The sequence below is a fragment of the Epinephelus moara genome, chromosome 4, assembly GCF_006386435.1.
Source record: "Epinephelus moara isolate mb chromosome 4, YSFRI_EMoa_1.0, whole genome shotgun sequence".
Taxonomy (NCBI): domain Eukaryota; kingdom Metazoa; phylum Chordata; class Actinopteri; order Perciformes; family Serranidae; genus Epinephelus; species Epinephelus moara.
In genome coordinates this window covers 37,600,944-37,617,175 of record NC_065509.1, presented here as the reverse complement: position 1 = coordinate 37,617,175, position 16,232 = coordinate 37,600,944, and positions in this window count along the sequence as shown.

The following is a 16,232-nucleotide window of genomic DNA, read 5'->3' as shown; positions in this document are numbered from 1 at the left end:
GCTTCTCATGTAAATACTTGTATCATGGTTTTGTTAAAGGTGCAAGATGACAAGCAGAAAATGTAGGTTACCTAAGAAATAAAGGAGATTTTCTTGTGTGTGATCTTCAGAGGAATTTTAAGACTTTAACTAAAACCAGAACACGTTCAGGACCTCCTGTGAAGTGCAGTGGAGTTTGTGTACAGTATGTAAGCACTTAAGATTTTCATCACTTTTAATGTGTTGATGGCAGCTCACATTATAAATGACACTACACACACCATGAGGTTAAGGAAAAGAAAAAACAAAACAGGGAAATCTACTTGCCAGAGAATCAAAGCTGTAATTCACTGAACTTTTCAAATACATAAAAGCGAGTGAAAATGACATCATCAGTTGTCATTCCAGTGAAGTGAAAGCTAAAATCAATTTAACAGATAACACAAAAACATCTACAGGAAAAGTTTGATAACACTGAAGAAGCAATAGACCAGAATTTTAGATTTAGGCTAAAAATGAAAATGTCTCTATCCACTGGCCCCCATTTAAAACTCAGTTTGGAATCTAAACCCTCTAAATTCACCCTAAAGTATTGAGGAATTGTTGGAAACCATTTAAGGAAATATAAAAGTAAAGATCTCAGCATCTCAAGTTCACCACATGCTGCTAATTTGACCACTGATTTCCAAGTCGTGGAATTTTTCAAAGGATTAAAGGTATTGCGCTGAGCAGAATATTGTAATGTCATGTTTAAAAAAGTCAAATTGATACCCTTCCTACTTTAAATAATACTGTAACTTAATATACTAATTTAATATACTACTGGTCTGTAAGTGCAGATTATTTTCAGTGTCATTAGTCTCTTCTCAAAATGATATAAGCAGTTACATGTCACATTAACTACAATACAAAATGATTTAAATGTACTTTATATAGTCTGTATATTTGGATGCAAACTACTAATCACATTTGCAACCAAGACAATATCAGCATTAGCTGTTTGGGAAAAGCTCATGAACAAAAAGGCACAATGAATTCAAATGTTACATTAGCCCAGGTGTGATAATCAGTCTGTCATGGAGCCTACGTCCAACATTCCCAGTATGTAATTTCCTTGAGTCAATGTGTGCTGAGAGAAAGGTGCACATTCCTCTTACTCATCTGATCAACATTTCTCTCAACCATGAACTTATGTTTGAAAAATTCTTGTTCACTGGTGTTTAGTCTTTCTGCACACACAGGTTTTCTGTAGGGGAACTTAAATTCCCTGACCTGCCTGATCCTGAAGAAGGAGTGCACTTTGTGGGTTTATTTTCTGCTGTAATGTGTTTCTTCCAAAGAAGGGAATGTTTACTTGTTTATCCACTTCAGTAGCAATATTTATGTTCTGATTATGGTCCTGAGAAGCTAAATGGATTTTTGTCAAAGTACAATTGAGCACCCTGAGCTGCAGATGAGTGTAAATTGATGCCACCTGGATCAAAGTGGCACTAACTCCACAGATCCTCCCTGATTGGCCACAGACAGCAGGTGACAAGGTATAAAAGGTTTTGGAAGACAGCGAACAGGTTGGCCTGTTTTTCCTTCTCCAGGAGGATGGAGAACTGTGTTTTGTGTACTGCAAAGGTTTTTCTTTCTCAGTCGAGACCAGTTTTGGCGACCAGTGGCTTTATTTCAAGTGACATTTGTGCCACCAAACATGGGTGTTTTTGCTAGCAACCTGCATTTCTAGAGGCTTTAGTGCCTTTGAAAATGGCTGTTTTGAAGCCATACCATGATCTTTTCCTAACTTTAACCAAGTGGTTTTTGTGCCATAGCACTGTTAGAAATGTAGTGTCAGAGTGTCTGCTACATAATTATGTACAAATGTAACGTGGTTTGCCAAAACGCACAATGCAAACTTCTGTTGATGAGGTTGCAAAGTGATACTCCTAATAAAATTGTTTCTTTTTTGTTGTTGGTCTGAATATTTATTTAATCTAAAAAATCAACATCTGCTTGCTGGTCCAACCTTCCTACTCACACTCCCAACCATTCTCAAGTACAACACAGAAGCATATTCAAGCTTTAAATAAACACAGCTTTAATCCTTTCATGAAGAGAGCAGAGAACAGGCTCTAATTAATTGTGAATCTGTCGATACTGAGTTGAAAAGCGTGAGGTTGCGTTTACTCATTTACTCGTTCAGTGAAGGATCATTGACTTTTTTGTCAACTTGGATGTTTATTTTTCAGTATTGATCCCAAGGTAATAATGAGGACCTCTGGGAGACACGGCATTAAAGTCACATTGACGAGGAGTTGAGCTGCTTTTTCTTGAATGTTTTAGTAAAATAAGGCAATGTTAAAATCCATAAGGAGGAATGATACATCATAATTTATTTTGCTTTTGGGGAATGTTTTCCATACATACCCTGAGTCACTGGATTTCTGCAGCTCCATGCAGGATCCAGCAAGGAGGGTTGGATATTTTTTTTAGTACTTGTTAGTATGTTCACCAGCAGTTTATAATTATGTTTATATGCTGCAATTCCTGCTACCTACCTGTCCACATTACCATGCATGAATAAAACATAAGAGAATTGAGAAATGTGATGTCTCAATCTCTCAAAATAACTGAGCACACATGGAAACCAAAAATTTCATGCCGGGAAAATGCTCTATCTCTGCTGTATCTCCCTTTGGACATGAAACGTCATGAAACAGCATATGATAGAGCCGTTAAAGCACCAGAACTAACTTGGCCTGCTGACAAGAGGACGGCTGCTCCCCGTTGAGTTCATCTCAGCACGTCTCCGTGACTATCTGCGAAACACTTACTCTTCCACTCAGAATAACCCCTTCCATCTCTCGACTCCCTCCCTCCTTCCCTCGGCCTTGATATGTAACAGAACTCAGAGGGAAGATGGAGTGGATGTATATAATCAGAGCCGGGCCTTTTCCCCCCGTTGTGTCTCCATCAAACTACCGCCAGCAAGACCATCACCACTATCCCCTGCTCGTGAACGCCTTTGAAACATCAAAACTGACCGACCGTATGGAGCAGGGACATTAAAAACAGCACATTCACAGTGCGGCAGGTATGCAGCGGATTGGCCTGAGCTCTGAACCGACCCCACGCTGGGCTCCGTTCACATTTGGATGTCTATATCTGTGGAAAATTCACCCCTTCTCCACCTCGACCTCCTATCCCCACTCCCCCGCCTCTCGCTAGTGCAGAGCTGGCAGCCAGGATGCATCAATCACTGCACGCCAGGGGGATGACATCATGGCACATTGGCAGGGCTATCTAAGCAGGGACAGGGAGTTTTTCGGAGGGCTAACAGAGATAAATAGAACTCCTCTTGGTTCCATCTTTCTCCGTGAGAACCTCGTCTTTATCAAGGCTCGACGACGACGAGCCCCGTGTCCTCAGCTTTTGGCCCCGCTCTCCACTTTTCTTCCCCATATTTGGCCGCCTGTCATTCGTTTTCATCAGCAGCAAACTCTGCCGTCCCTCTTGCCTCGCAGCTCGTGTTTGTGTCACGAGTCTGAATAAAGTTTAATGACGCGAGAGTGCAGCTGATTTCTGCTATGTGTAACACGATCTTGGAAGACCCACCAAGATGATCAATAAATCCCTCCTTGAAATAGTTTGCAAATGTTACCCATCGTCAACACACACTTCTCATCAAATGCTTAACATTACAGTTAAGTTAGGAGCTTTTTGATTTATTGAGGAGGAGTAAGAATAGCAAGTGCAGTATTTGCAGCCAAGGGTGTAAATTTGGTTGGAGAAGTGGTGGTGGGGGCACAATAAAATGGTCTGGGGGTCCTCACCCAGGAAACTTTTTTTTTTTTTAATTGCCATTTCACGCCAATTTCCTGCATTTCTACATACATTTAGGGACATGGCAACAAAAACAAAATCCAGGAAAAAATAAAGTTGGTCATTATGCTAAATTTTTTGAGGTTTTCAAAGTTTCAAATGGGATTTTAAAAAGAGGAAGGGACATGTGCCCCCTGTCCCTGGTGGAAATTAAACCTTAGTTTGCAGCAGTGTGGAGAAATATATTGACATTTATCAGTTTATATTACTGCCTGCTGTTCTCGTGCACTGTACGTGCATTTCCTATGAAAAATATTCATACATATGCCACGTAATGAGCCAGTAATTTGTGCATAACCCTTTTGGAGGGCTGCCATCATGTGACCAATGCGCTGCCGGGAGTAGCCCCAGTGGTCCAGTAAGGAGGAAGGCTGGGGTAGTGAATGGGTCACAAAACATAGGACTTTCCTCTGGGACTTAACCCAGGACAGCAGTGTTTGGAACCGTGCGAACTTTAAGTCATTTTAAGGTACCTCACCACCATGTTTCTTTTCCTAAGCCTAACTACCTAACCTACGTAACTTTATGTTAACTACGTAACTTTACATTAAGTATGTAACGTTAATCATGGGGCGCTAATTTGTAGGATATCATACGAACCACTGTATGAGGATACACTGATGATGGAGCAGATGGAATATGTGAATGTCAAAGGTAAAACAGCCAGCAATATTATCAGCTGCTTGACTGCCAGTGAAGGCTTATTGCAGATGCCATACAGGATAAAATGAACAGGACTGTGAAGCAGGTTGTTGTTAAACATTATCCTTTCAACCCACAAGATAAAAACACTTGCATGGGCTGTGGTGCACCAGGTTATTTGTTCTGTGAATTGTTGTTTAATATTACTTTAATTTGCATATTCTCTGTTGATTAGCATAGTAACATGTAAATAATAATAATAATAATTTTAATCTGGTTAAGCTAAGGTAATAATAACAAGCATCTCCTTTCAGGCACTCTTATAAGAACATGACTGACAGAGGAGAAACTGATATGGGAGAGAAAATCTGGTTTCGCTTTCGCCCCTCGTCTCTCTTTTGGCCTGTGAGAGCCAATAAATCCCATATCCAGAGCTATTAGATTGACAGAGCTGAGCGCCGTTTGATGTTCAGATGTCTGAGAAACGGCCTCTGCACATTCCAGGGGCCAAATGCAGTTTGGCTGTCATCGGCAGGCCTACTTTTGGACATCGGTGGCATGCATGTCAATTATCCGTGCCTTTGACAATTATGTGTCCGAGATAATTCTTATCTTTTCACCTTTTCACCTGTGCTGGGAGGCCACACTATCAGCACGGGGAAGAAGATACCATACAGGGTGCCTTAATCTCACACTTAGCCTCGCCACTTGTTGGAAGGGCATATATGAAATAAATCTTTAAGAAAAGCAACACAAGCAAGACGAGCTAGAAAAAAAGCACAAATTAATATTAAATGTTTAAGGCAGTTCTGTAAATACTCTGACAAAGGAAAAGCAATGCATTTTGGCAGATAGCCTACATGACAAAGAGGTTAAACAAAACAGCAAAGAGTCCTCAAAGAAAAATAATCAAGGAAAGATAAAGCTTTACAAGATAAACTTTAATAATAACATCAAGTTCACACACTTACAATCAAATATTCGACAAAGGAAAACAACTAAAATTTATCTGCAATTATTGTACTGTAAGTCATGCTGCATATAAATCTGCTCTTAAAAATATATTATCTTCTTAGGTCCAGAAAATGCAAGAGAAAAGACGTTATGTCCTCCAAAGTGAAACGCTTAATTCTCTGCTCCCAACTTCTTGTCCAAGCTGGACAGCACACAGGATAATAAATTACCCTCTCAAGTACACCGTTGAGGTTTTAAGCGCAGGGATGAGGCCAAGGGAAAAGGGAAAATTGTGTGACCTGGCGACCTACAAACTCTTAACCCCTGGCCTAAGTCCTGGGCGCCTCCCCAAGAGCTCTCAAAAAAGCCTGAGTCAAACATCACATTTGGACTTTGTCTCTGTGACCTTTTACACGCGCTGTCACTCCAGGTGCTCGCTATTCCCCTTCATTTCAATACACCTGGGGGAGTGATGGAGGAAGAGAGCAAGGGGGGGAGAGATGAGAGCTACCGAGGATGGATAGTCTTGGTGATTAAAATTAAACACACCCCCCAGGAATTTCTTGCTGATTCTCATTATTTCCGCATTATTTTTTTTTCCTCCCTCCCTTCCTTCCTCTCGCCTCTCCTCGGCGTACACCAAAGACGGGAGACGTAGGGAGACATGAGAGACATGTTGACAAGAGGGTGCTAAGTGGATTTGAGTTATGGGCAGTTGGGCGATGTGTTTGTTTAACCATCTGGTAGCAACTCCCTCTGTTTTGTGATGGAGTGCCTGTGGAGGGAAGGAGTCCAGTCCCAATATGGATGCATACGTGCACATACACTGTTGATTTGACAGGGTCAAGCTAAAGGAAAGCAGCCGGCCTTAGTGATGCACTTCTGATGAGCTCATTTCCAAATACTATATAACATAAAAATTACCCTAACCATTATCTTAGAACATAAATTAACCTTTAGTATCCCCCAAATTAAAGCTGCTCTGCATTAGATTGCACTGATTCCACTGACTTTTTCGTCATAATTTCTCAAACGTTTAGTGTATATTTTTGGGAGTATTAATTAAAGCTTACTTTTAAATGAAAATAAAAGGCTTATACATCAACAGAATGACATCACCAGCATTCCTTAAGAAAGATGTCAACACGAGGGCCATACATAGATAAATGAACACACACAAACACACTGTAATCTCTCTATACACCCACAAGCAGACCATTGTTTCAAACACTGTGTCAAATCACATGCCAGATCCCAGTTATCATTTCCCATGGTTTCCTCTTATCGAATCTGGTATGTAGCCGGGGACTCTGTGCAGTCGGACCTCTCTTTGCAAGCGAGGCATTGTTCATCTTCACCAATTACACATGAGCTGGCAGTAACCAAATTAGGCGCCTCTTATTGAAGCGGTGACATGGAGTTCTGAAGTAATTACACCGCCTTTTAATAACGCGCCCAGCAAATTCACTTTTTAATCTCAGCATCCTGAATTATTAAGCAGCTGTTTCCCTGTTCTCGCTGGATCGCTTCCTCTTAAAGGCCGACTGCCCGGCGATGGTAGACAGGTATGAGATGTTTTCTGACATAAGCCTCGGCCATGACTGTTCAAACAGTAACACAATAAATTTAAATCTTCCAATATATAAAGAACAATTTAAGACAACTGTCTGCATGGTGACAGTACCATACATTTTAATAGTGTATGTCCACAAACAGATTTTGAGTAATTGCCGAGAAGACATAATTGTATATATATTTTTTTCTTTTTTGCTGTTATTGCGAAAAACAAGAACAAACAAAAACAGGTATCACAATTTGGGACATATGGCTTTACTTTTCAACAAAAAAAAATTATACTGTACAAGACCAGCATTGCATGATATCCTATAAAAAAGCACATAGATGCATTTGCCTGATATCCTTTGCATTACTGCCCCACAGTTGATGTTTAAAACTGTGTGTAAAAAAATCTATGTAAAGTCACACAGATTAGGTTTATGCAAGGAAAGTTACTGTGGTTTAGAAAAAGAATCATGGTGATGACCTATTGTAAAATGAATTAAAGTTAGAAGTTCAGGCAGTTCTGAACTCTGGTCTCCTGGTGAAAGTCCTGTGTTTTGTGACCTGCCAAACTGCCTCTTTACAGGGACCGCCTACTTTTTTACTCTCCTCAGCGCACTGGTCACGCAGTCGCAGCATTCCCAAATTCGTGGATTATACATGAATTACTGGCTCATGATTATGTGGGATATGTACGAATTAGGTGCATTCCTTTCATAGAAAACAATACAAACAGTGCACGAGAACAGCCTGACAAGACCAACACGTTTGACTGTGTTTCTAACCTTCTTAAGAGACTAACATCAACAATGAGTTTAAAAGCAAATATAGGCTATTTTTATCATCTCAGTGGTTTAAACTGGTTCAAATATCAGTGGATGGAGCAACTACTGTTTCTCATAAATAACAAATAATGGTACAAAACTTGAGTCTGTAAAATTACAATAGAAATGAATGTAGTAGCTATAATATCATGCATGTTCTTGCATGTTCAGTTTGGCACAAGTTAGACAGCTAGCTTACCTCTATGTCAGTCAGGGTACAGAACTTTTGGGAATACTGGTGCCGAAGACGATAATGGATGCATAATAGCATCCAAGGCAGGCTTTTTGACCATGACAGATTTGTTTTTGAGAGATGTGACAAATGCTAAATGTGGAAAGTGATAGTGGTACATTTACTGGCTTGTGTTCGTCTAACCTTTTGCAGTTGCTAATGCTTATCAGGTGTGTTTGGCAAAAATGTTATACAACACTACACAATAGAAATACAATGGAACACGATAGATCAGATGTACTGTATTCCATTGTCAGTTTCAATCTCAGAACCCACTGGCTATCGTCGGACGATGATGAAGCTTCTGGTAACAAGAGCCAATATTTCAGGTTGATGCGGTATAGCTGGTGGATATCCAGGCCCAGACTTCAACTTCCATACCCCAGTCATTTCAGATAATCACTATAAACAGATATCTCCATATGAATGCAGATTAATAAAAAGAAAGCTAATGTTAAACTAATTTGTTGGCATACAATAGCTGATGGGTTTCAAGATTTGCATTTTGGCCGATGCACTCCGCCTCTCCACACGGACTGGTTACCTGCCGTTCAAACGTGATTGGTCTACACTACAAACAGGCTACAAAAACAGAAACCAGAAGACCTCCAATACCAAAGTCTTGTTCCGTCACCCACAGACTCTCCATACACAATCTGTTTATAGAGATTAAGCTATTTCTAACTAGGTCAGCTAGGCTAACAAACAAGCAGAAGTGCATGAGTGCTACTCAACATATTCTCATACAACAATTAGTTATGCACACATTTTATATGATATCTTATGAATTAGCACCCCTACCAGTTAGGTTTAGGAAAATAATCATGGCTGGGCTTCATAATGTGACAGTGTGGCATTACGTTTCTTAAAATAACTCAACTCTGACTTTTGGTTTCACACAAGACACAAACAGTGGCCTCCTGGGTGAAAGTCCTGGGTTTACTTGACCCATCTACCACCTGTCTCCCTGCTTCGCTACCATCATATGACAGAAGACAGCCTACAGTGTTTATGTCATGTTATGACAGCTTCCTGACTCACGATTATGTCAGTCATATACAAAATACAGTGCATTACTTTTCGTATGAGTACGAACAGTGAATGAGAACAGCCTGGTGCTATTCCACTCTCTTCTTGTGCCACAGCTTTTCACAGCATGGTTCTTTGGTTTTGCTTTATGTTAACCTTGAAAGTTGTTGTCAGTAGGAAGTTCACTCCATTACTTTATTGGATTTAGATAATGGCTTTGTTAGCATGTTTTTCTGCTGAAGTTCCACTATAATGATGCCATAGTCAGACAGCGAATGAGCTAGAAAAACACCAGCCAATTTAATGTTCACTTTTTTTTTCCAAAAGAAAAGAAAAACAGGCCAGTGAACAGAGGCTTTGAAATTCTTCCCTTTTCACTTTCCACCAAAGTGACACAAAAGCTAATAAAAACTGTGTCATGTCTACAGAGAGAGCAGCAGCAAGTTAGTTAGTGTTGGCAATCACAGAGCATCGACCCTCAGTAAAGTCCAAGCGTTTGGATCGATGAAAGTCATTCTCTAACGGGGGAGGGAGATGGAAGTTGAAAATCCTGATTTCTGCTTTAGCACCTCATTCTGTTTTTCACCTCCTCCATCTTGGAGAAATGTCAGGAGAACAATAAATGTATAAAAGGTCAGCCGCGTACTAACAGACCCTTCCAAGCTTTCATTACATTTGCTGTTGGCTATAGCAGAGGCGCTTGGGCAATGGCGCTGACATTTGGTTTGTTTTTACACCATGTTGAGTCTCACACAGTTGTAGCTCCTAATAATGTCAGAGGGAAAGATCTCGGGGCAGCTTGGTTGTGTTTATTGCTACCGTGCAGGGACAAAAATAGCGTTATGACTCATATCACAAGACTCCCATCGACAACAGAATCGATAAATAAGGTAGCGCTTTTAAAGTCTGAACGAATACCACTCTGCTTTTCTATTTTTCTCTCTCATGCATGATGATCTGTGCACTGATGGTGAAATATGTAGTGTTCCTGTGTAGCTCTGCACATATAAAGTGGTATTAACGCTGGCAGTTTTATTAGATGTATGTATTTCTGCATCGCAGTTTTTTGGTGGTCTGCTTTTCTTTGTTTTGTGACGAGCAGAAAGAGAAGGTGCTGAGTTTCAATCTGAAGCTGGTTGATGCTGCACAACATTAGCTAATCATTTCACGTTACTGTGACAAAACCGACTGGGGATAATTTGTGTTTGCACACTTCTGCGGCAGGAAACACGTTTAAAAAATCAGATGCATGCCTGCACATGATGACATCCATGTGGAGAACAGAAAACAAAGGTCTTCTGTAATTTATCACTCCTACTGTGACCATATGAAGACATCAAACCCTACTAAGGCTGAACACTCCACAGTGGGTCAGCAGCAATGTGATGTTCAAAAAGAAAGAAAGAAAAGACAGCTAAGAACCATAATGACAGATGAGATGATGTACATATCCGTCCCTTTGAGCTCGTCACACTCCATAAATTAAGCTTGTTGTGTTTTCACATGAAATCCCTCTACCCACCCACTGTTTGCCTTTGGTCCGTTCTCACATCATCCTCAACAGACCAGTCACCACAAGAAAATATTGGCAGTATACATTTCTGCAAACCACAGATAAATTACATTTGTACATTTCAGAAGTATTATATCAACTTTTCTAAAGTGATGTAGTTCAGATTACATGTATATGATCTGAGTTTCTCATCAGGGGGAGGAGGGGATGATGGATGGCATGACACTCCTGCCAAGCAGCGGACCACTGTTCGAGATCAACAAACAAGAGAAGTGGATATTTTTAACAACACATTGGGGTATTTACTGCTGTGTTTGTGGCGACAAAACCAGGTGTTTTCTAATAGCAAGTGGGGTTGTTTCCAGCCATGTTTGTGGCATCAAAATCATGTATTTTGTAACTAGAAGTTGGGACATTTCCAGCCATGTTTGGTGACAAAACTGGGTATTTTTAATGGCACATCATGACATTTGTAGCTGTGTGTGTGGCGACAAAAACGGGTGGGAACATTTTCCAGCCTTGTTTCTGGCAACAAAATCATGTATTTTGTAACTAGAAGTTGGGACATTTCCAGCCATGTCTGGTGACAAAACCGGGTATTTTTTAACGGCACATTGGGACATTTCTAGCTGTGTTTGTGGCAACAAACCCAGGTGTTTTCTAATAGCAAGTAGGGTTGTTTCCAGCCATGTTTGTGGCACAATACCATATATTGGGTTTTTTTAAAGATATTTTTTGCCTTTAATGGACAGGACAGTTAAGTGTGAAGGGGGAGAGAGAGAGAGGGGATGACATGCAGCAAAGGGCCACAGGCTGGACTCGAACCCGAGCCGCTGCAGCAACAGCCTTGTACATGGGGCGCCTGCTCTACCACTAAGCCACCGACGCCCCCCATGTATTGTTTTTTAACTAGACATTGGGACATTTCCAGCTGTGTTTGGTGACAAAACCGGGTATTATTTTTAACAAGTGGGAACATTTCCAGCCATGTTTCTGGCAACAAAATCATGTATTTTGTAACTAGAAGTTAGGACATTGCCAAACAATTTCCCACTTGAACACATGTAATTCAGACCTGAGACGATCTTTGTGGCTCATTTTACCTTCTGATCAAGTGACTGCATCAAACCGTGGTGCAGGTTAATAAAGTTTGGGCTGCAGCATGTAAATTGTCAATTTGCCTTGGCTGGGGGCTCAGGGGGGCAGTGGGGGAAAAAAAAACACAGTCGGGTGACTCAATTGACACTTCCTCCAGGTCAGAGGTTAATGAATGATTATTTCTCTCTCCCAGCAGGCGTTGCCCACTCTCCCGTGGCCAGAAGGGTGAAAGAAACTCAATTTAGGCAAGATAAATCCCAGGGAGATAATTTGCTGTGATTTAATCAGCACTGAACTGATTGCTGTAGACAAGGAAAACATAACCAAGAGGAATTGGTTTATTGATCCTCTTAAAAAAAACAAAATGACTTGCAAAGGATTCAGTGGGTGTTAATCCATATAAAGTGGTTTAATGGCCAGTGATTACTGCGCATTATCAGAGGAGGTCCAGCCTTTGTAACTGTAAATGATTCACAAGATGCCCTGAATGAAAAATGGTGAATTAAGACTGAGCTGAAAACACTGATCTGAAGCTACGATGCTGAGATTTTTTTTTTTAAATAAAAAGCATTTAAATGTGGTTTCCTTTCACCCCGGTGATGCAACAGCTTTGAAACACATTATTGTGTGAAACTGTCTGTGTGTGTGACCTGAACTCAAATCACTCCTCCTGACTCCTGACCCAGAACTGCGCTCACGGAAAGCTGCCGAAGCAAAGTGAGAGGAGAGACAGAGTTCAGGATAGATTTGATTTCACTCCGGGGCCAGGTGTGGGCTTTGTACTTGCCACGAACCGTACCGGCGCTCCGGCCTTCCCATCCAGTGCTGTATTATTTATATCCACCTTTGGAGGCTGCGTGACAATGTAATTGCTAACGCCTAAATCAGAAGTGCATAGGAAGGGATGTTCACCGTATCGCTTTCTGCAAACCTGATGCCTAAATGGAAAAAGTATCTCGGCTCTTATGGCTATTTAAATGTTACAGACAATACAGGATGTGGTCCATGTGTAAAAGCTTATTGATCACAAAATTAATTAGCTGCTGCTGAAAAAAAAGCTTTGCTAGCACACACACACTTGTAAGTACAAATCACATCTTTTTTGTTTTTACATTCACACAGTTTGAAATTTTCTTTCATAATTTTGTCCAGCTGTTCTGGCAAATTCTTAGCACTTGAGAACACAAGAGCCACACGCTAACCAAACTTATTTCACAGTGAAGTCTGTGGACACATGACTGTGCTTGGAAGCAGTAACCTGATGTTATGTAGGTCTGACAGGATGACACCTCGCTGCCAGGTCAAAGCCAAAGGAGTTTCCACGGCTTTTAGTTCTCATACGAGGAATAAAAACTGCCAAAACTGAGAGCAAGCAGAATTGAAGAAGGCAAAGAGCCCTGCTGTTTGCTGAAATGTCATGACACAATTTGTCTTCTTAAAAATGTCTCCAGCGAATGTTTCCTTGCTTCCTCTAAAAGTTTGTTCTGCTCTAACAAATCTCATATCAGACTCACAGGGACTAATTTCTTTTATTTATATGTCTGTGCTGTAGTTTTGTCCTCGACAAACTTTCATATTTTCTGAGAAATGTGTGAGAAATATGTTTGAGTGCTGTAGCAACTGGTGTTTGAGATTTATTACATCACTATGGTTCATATTGTGTCAGGTATAGTGAGTGATTAATCCCAGAAAAGCAAATAAATGTCTAAACAGAGTGCTGCAAGAATGAGTCTCAAAACATGGAAATGAATTAATGTGTGCTCAAAAAGGCAGTTTGCAAATGGGAACATTTATTGCTATTGTTGTTTAGTGTGATTTCATATCTGTTTTAATTGATTTGATGATGGTTCTTTGTTTGCTTATTTGATTGTTTTTAATGTCTTTGTTCATGCTCGGCATCATTGAAAATCAGAGTTGATTTCCTGAGTCTTAAATAAAGCTTTGAATAAATGAATGAATTAATGAAAAGTGGCTAAATGAGACTACAGAATGTTATAACACCAAACACAGATTTAAAGCCTCGTTAAGGTGTTGACACTGAAGTCATGCGGCCATGGTGTAGTTTGTTCATAGTCTCGAAACTTATAAACGTAGTGTTCATTTGTGAAGATTATCTTGCTGAAAAAAAGTCTAAGTATCATAAACTTTTTTTTGCTACAGAGCTTATTTTCTGCAACAGTCCAAAATCTAATGGGAAAATCCAATAGGATTTATTTAGAGGGAACCAGGGAGACACTAACTTCTAGGCCAGCCGACAAAAAAACCCCCACAACAACAGGCAACCAAGTGCCAAGAACCAGGACAAGTACATGGATGTATAAACTCTCCTCACCTGGCACTTGGGTTAAGTGCTTGCAAAACTGGATCATGGAGCAGAGACGTGTACACCATTTAAAGAAGTTGTAGACTCTGTGTATTCCATATATCAGAGATTAGGACTTGACTCTGATTAATTTTGACTTGTCCTACATGACACTGACTTGTGCTGTTGTCTCATTAAAATTAAGTATTTACTAAATGTAAAATTCCCCTGACTATCCTTGAGTTGATATGACAAACATCCGCAAAGCAAGATACGTTCTCATACACTGTAAGTTTTATCTGCATCTGCTCAGTAAATCACTGGTGAGATCAGGAGATTTTGGAGCAAACGTAACCACATTCGCTCCCTGCCTTCCACCCACTCCAAATTTTCTGCAGCAGCTCAAACATTTGTCTGAACCAGTGCAGGGGGACTTCATTTCTCACTTTGGCGGTGGACAGTTGTCCTTTGGGTTAATGGCTCACTGAAGACCTGAATCAGACCCAGATGAAAGCGACCTATAGGGCCCTCATTTTTCCCCATTAATCATCCTTGTTTTCTTTAAGGTGATCTTTTCACCCTGTTTTTAAGTACCTGTCTGTTTTGTGGAAGGGGGCTCGTCCGGGGTCCAAGGGGCCAACTGGAGGCCTGTCCGATCTCCGTCCCCTCCTCCCAAGCAGTCCCAGGAGCTCTGAATCAGGCCCCCAGGTTTAATGGCTTTTGTAATGGCAAATTATAAGCCGCTACAAGGGTAAGATTAATTGAAGGGTGGTCTCAGGCCGTTGCTTGGCTCGGGCTACAGCGTAACTTGAGACGTTAGCGTCGCACTAAAAAATGTGGCCGGCTGTCTTGTCGACCGAAGACATCAGAGACTCGTGAACTCTTGTGACATGACGTTTTGCCAAGGCCTATATTTTGGTTGCCCTGAGGGGCCGTCTGACTTAAAAAAAATCATTATCATTTGTAAAATTAACCAATTGTTTTGTCAGATTTTTCAGCACTGCCATCATTCCTGTGCTAATAGATTTGCTATGAGTCAGTGACCACTTACTTCACTCCCAGGATATGCGGTTACAATGCTCAGTATTATAATTCGGCCCCGGAAAGCACACAACTAAAGATCCACATCGTCTCTGTTACAGTAAGAGTAGTGATTTAGATTGCAATATATGGGGGAGTAAAAGGAAAAACAACTACAGGCTCAATTTGTCAAAATAACCGCAACGGGTCCCAAGACTGTTCTCATTAGTCTCTACGGGATATGAAACACAGCTCGTGCTTTGAGTAAAGCAACAAAGAGACCAAGGCCAGAGCATTTAAGTAGATAATGATTCCCAACACTACACTCACAGCACTCCAGGACTCTTTTATTTTCCTTCCTTTTTTCCTTCTTATATGTTTTACTTGGAAAAAGACCTGGTCCACATGACCACAAGTTAATGAGTTTATTATCTTTAATAAAGCACTAATCAGGAAATAAAATGTCAAGGTAATTACAGCTGCAGTGCTTAACAATAATACTGCAGACCACAATGTTATGGCGCATTTGAATGGACTTTACTCAACAAAAGCTACCACATGGGCTGATTAGCTCTCCTAGGAGTATTTTTAGCAGGATTACAGGGCTGCCAGGACACACTCAAACACAGATTTTTGTCTCTCTTATTTTTCTGTTATTGACTAGAAGGCTTTTAAGCCCACTAACACTGTCAAGATACTTATCATTTTGCTGGATGTGGTCTACTTTATTTTAGTGCCGGTTGAGATTCAGACCACAAGATTTTGAGCCGCAGAGTGATGCTTTAGTATGTTATGTGCTGTTAATGGTCATCTGTATTTCAGGGTTGTTTCAAAGTTTATAGAATAAGGATGAAAATGTATTCGTTTAAAATAGGCTGTGCACAAGAGTCACTGAAAATGTAGTTCGTCAATCACATGGTAAGTGGGGCTAATGAATTGTCTCAAGCTGAACATGAAAGAAAAACCTCGCTGCACGACGGCCATTAAAACAGTGTGAGTCTCACCTTTTCACACCTCCGCACCAAACTCACCCAGGCAAAATGAGCAGGGTGCAAAGAGCGCGAGCGGAGCAAGACGGACCAACAGCTCGAACGTGTTGACACTTATCCGCTCAAATCTGTCCACGTGGATCGAATTTTCATTTTGCTCTTTGATAAAAAGGACAGCGGAGTCTTGGCAGTGTTTGCCTCCGAACAGCATTTGACCTCTTCC